The 4,421-nt window shown below is 37.8% G+C and overlaps 1 long non-coding RNA gene across 1 annotated transcript; it reads left to right on the top strand.

Moving 5' to 3' along the window:
* Positions 1 to 1,735: 1,735 nt before the first annotated feature.
* On the top strand, positions 1,736 to 4,129 carry LOC141276270 (uncharacterized). The gene is made up of 3 exons (XR_012325542.1): positions 1,736 to 1,945; positions 2,872 to 3,039; positions 4,110 to 4,129. It is a non-coding gene; the product is annotated as an uncharacterized lncRNA (long non-coding RNA).
* The last annotated feature ends 292 nt before the right edge of the window (positions 4,130 to 4,421 follow it).

Here is a 4,421-nt window from a genome sequence, read left to right as displayed (position 1 = left end):
CAGATAGATGCGCATTGTTGTTATTATTGGTGGTTTCTCTGTTCAACTTCATTGCCATTATGTTGGCTGATCACTTGCTGAGGAGCTGACAGCAAGTACAGGTGTGCCGTTTCATCAAACTGTTGCTAGCTATTTGAAAGGTGGATTTTGTCAGACCCCAATTTGCTTATGTTTTTAATAAACCATTCTTAAAAATTCCATTTTATGTGAACAAGGATATGACTCAGGAAAAAAAGAAAAAAAGCAACGTAACATTATACTTTTTAAAAAAGTGCTAGGCTTGGCATTGTGAAAAGGATATGAGGAGTGCTTGGAGGTGACGTAAGGCCAGTGTGCTGGTTCCATGAATTTGAAGGTGGACTTTGTTGAATTGTCAGCATGAAGTATCCGTCATGAAATAGGCCTACTTGCAGGATTTCTATGTAGTCTAAAGTTGGAGAAAAGGTCTGAAATTAACTTAACAGATGGACGCAGGCTAAAGTAATTAAGCACTGAGAATTCAACCTTTCCTTAGCTGCACAGAATGTTAAATCAGGTGTTTGACCAAAGAGGTGAGGCAAGAGAGAAATGCATTCTTGCTCACAATAATCTATATATTTAATATATTCAAAGTGCTCCTGAACCGGTATGTGGACCCTGTATGTTACTTTGGTAAGAGTAATTTTATTTTAGATCGTTTGAATCCTGCGAAATATGCCTGCGGGGAAGTTTGAGTTCTAAAAGCAATTATTCTGTTATTATTTGTTCTCAGTATCTCGAATTTTAGTTCAAATATAAAGAATGCTTCTCTAGTTAGATCCATTTAGTCAATTCAACTGTCAGATAATAAAGGACATGGAAAGAAATAGGCTCGTCATTATTTAAACGGGTGGTCCTGAATAAAATATTCTATCTACACTATTGTTTGGGAACTGAACTTTCTCTGTGATTTTAAAATCCTACATTTGTAATCATAAACACTATAGTTTTGGCTAAGGAAGGAGTTACACACCCAGAATATCTAATCTAATTTATTGAATTAAAATTATATAACATTTGATTGTAACAGACATAGCCTTTGTGTTGCATTATTACTGATAATTAAAACACTTTAAGTAGCATCAACTTCTAATAAAAATTTATTTAAACCATTAGAACAACAAAATAAAGTAGTATTTGATTATAACCCAAGTATAAAAATACTTATCCATGGGCTTCCCTGTTGGCGCAGTGGTTGAGAGTCCGCCTGCAGATGCAGGGGACGCGGGTTCGTGCCCTGGTCCGGGAGGATCCCACATGCCGCGGAGCGGCTGGGCCCGTGAGCCATGGCCGCTGAGCCTGCACATCTGGAGCCTGTGCTCCGCAACGGGAGAGGCCACAACAGTGAGAGGCCCGCGTACCGAAAAAAAAAAAATATCCACGAGTCCATATTGATATAAATAAATAAGTGGGGGGAGGGTATGAATCTCTCATGCAGAAGAATTGCAAATAATTTCTATCTATATAAATAACATATTAATACCCTGACCTTGAGGAGGGGAAGCATAACTCCCTACTTCTCAAATGATGACTGCACATAGCAGCTTCCTTCCAAGGAGACAGTATGGTAGGACCGGGAGAGAGTAACTCCACAGGAGAATCTGACCAATACTTCCTCAGCCAGGTAACCAAGGTCAAGTCATGTGGATACTGTGTATCCTTGATATGACATGATAAAAATGGCATGTTACCTATGTGGTCTTCTTCCCCAAACAGATAATCCTGGTCCAATCATGAGAAAACAACAGAGAATTTCCAATAAAAAGACCTACTACAAAATACCTGACCTGTAATCCTAACTGTCAAAATCTTCAAAAACAAGGGAAGTCAGACAGACTGTCACAGCCAAGAGGAGCCGAAGAAGACATGATGACTAAGTGCAACATGGGATCCTGGATAAGATCCTGCCACAGAAAAAGGACATTAGGTAAAAATTAAGGAAATCTGAATAATGGACTTTGGATAGTAGTAGCGTGTCAATGTTGGTTCATTAATTGTAACAAACATCCCACAATAATAGAAGATGTTAATAATAGGGAAACTGGGTGCGGGATGTATGTACTATCTACTCAATTTTTCTGTGAATCTAAAACTGTTCTAAAAAGTAAAGACGGGCTTCCCTGGTGGCGCAGTGGTTGAGAGTCCGCCGGCCGATGCAGGGGACACGGATTCGTGCCCCGGATCCCACAGGCCGCGGAGCTGCTGGGCCCGTGAGCCATGGCGTCCGGAGCCTGTGCTCCGCGACGGGAGAGGCCACAACAGTGAGAGGCCCGCGTACCGCAAAAAAAAAAAAGTAAAGACAATTTAATGTTTTAAAACATTATATATAAAGTACATATATATGTATATATATATATAATTTTAAAAATTCATTTGAAATCACAATGTAGTAGTATGACCAATAAGATTTCTACAGAAAAAAGTAATAATACTCTAACCAAAACTTTTGGTGACATGTTTTTTTCTTCTTCAGTTGACAACAATTGTGAACTTCTTGATTTTGAGGGGATTAAAACACTAATTTAAATGCATAAATTACAAATGAAGAGTTAATTTTCTCTGACAAGTTGCTAAGAAACATCCCTCAGATTCTCAAATTTTTGTGTTAGGTGCTTCTTGCTCAATTTAAGTATTTGTTAAAGGCAGAAGCATTTATCTTCAAGGTATTTTTGAGCTTTCTCACAGGTTTGTCCTGAATATTTTCAGCTTTTACAGCCTTTGAGAGGTGAAGGAGTGTGTATAGATTTACTTTCAGGGAGGGCTTGTCAGTTGCAATATGCTATTGTTTCACTGCATCAGCATTATTCCCTCTTCAGGATTCTTACAGCACTTTGTTTCCCAATCATATTTCAGAAGTAATCATTGTGAAGTTTTCCTAAACACTCAACCTTTTCCACTTTCTTCTTTGCACCTGTGGTCGGCAGGAAAATGGTGCTCACCAAAGTCGTCCATGTCCTAATCTCCAAAAGCTAGGAATATGTTAGGCTACATGGAAAAAGAAAATTAAGTTTGCAGATGGAGGTAAGTTGCTAAATCCAACCTTAAGGTAAGGATATTATCCTATATTATCCAATCACACCGAACATAATCACAAAGGCCCTTAAATGTAGAAGAGGAGGCAAAAGAGGAGAGTCAAAGGGAGATGTGACTGAGGGAGCAAAGTCGGAGGGATGCAACTTCGCTGGCTTTGAAGAGAAGGAGCAGGGTCATAAGGCAAGGAAGGCAGCAAACCTCTGGAAGCTGGTAAAGCAAAGGAAGGGACTCTCACCTTGAACCTATGGAAAAGATACCCTACTGATATCTTGATTTTAACACAGTGAGATCCATTTTGGATTTCTAAGCTACAGAACTGATGAATAATAAATTTGTGTTGCTTTAAGACACTAAGTTTGTAATAATTTGTTATGGTGGCCATAGAAAACCAGTACAGTGCACCCAGTATATGTTATGCTGGGCAAACCTTTAATATAACATTCCTCCATGCTATAGTGCCCTTGTTTGTTCATTCATGTTTTCCCAGAGGATTGTAAATCCCATCAGCCCAGGAAGCAATATTATACTTAGGTGGCATTTTGGTGCTAAGTAAATAATTACTGATCAAGTGAAAAATGTTCTTATAACACATAAGACAAATACCTTAAACTTAGAGACGGAAGAGACTCTTAGCTTCTCTGATTTTCAGTTTCCTCATTTATAAACATTAAAATTGTGTTCTTCATGGTTATTAATTTGAATATTAGAGTGAAATTGAATATTAACATGAAGGCATTATGCAGATATAAAGTTTTATCATTTATATGGCAGTTAGGTGTCTGCTTGTCACTGCCCTTTTCCCAAGTCTGGTAAACACTTAATAGTAGAGTTCTACTTCATTCATCTTCTCTTCTGCAGCATGTATCCTATAGATTTTCTATTTATTGTTCAAAAATAGGTATATAATTGTTAGCTTAATTAAATATAGTAAATTTGAGTTTAAGCAAAGCAAGTGTAATGAATTAAGGAGAGGATAAATGTTTTATTATCTTAAATGCTACTTCTTTCCTTCCCTTCTCTGAGTTTATTCTAAGAATGTGGTTCCTTCTTGCTTTAAGGGTCTACAGTAACATTCACAGTGCCTTCTAAAAGATGGGTAAGTGCTAGATGGTGACAATGATATAATGATAGAATTATATGATTTATCCAACTTCTACAGTAAGAGAATATGTTTGTGCTTGAGTAATCCACATCCACAGTCTCCATTTATAAGCTACATGGTCTAATGCTCCATTTCTATAACCGTATTTTAGCCATGTTTTTGTCAAGCATCCTTCAGTCTGGGTTATGGCAGCAAAAGGCAAAGTTCCAAAGCAAATATGCAAAATGTTCAAGATGGGGGACCTTATATGAGTACCCCCAGCGTCTCT

This window comes from Tursiops truncatus, chromosome 13 (assembly GCF_011762595.2).
Source record: "Tursiops truncatus isolate mTurTru1 chromosome 13, mTurTru1.mat.Y, whole genome shotgun sequence".
Classification (NCBI taxonomy): Eukaryota; Metazoa; Chordata; class Mammalia; order Artiodactyla; family Delphinidae; genus Tursiops; species Tursiops truncatus.
The sequence above is the reverse complement of the archived record's forward strand: the minus strand, read 5'-3'. Positions and strand labels throughout refer to the sequence as shown.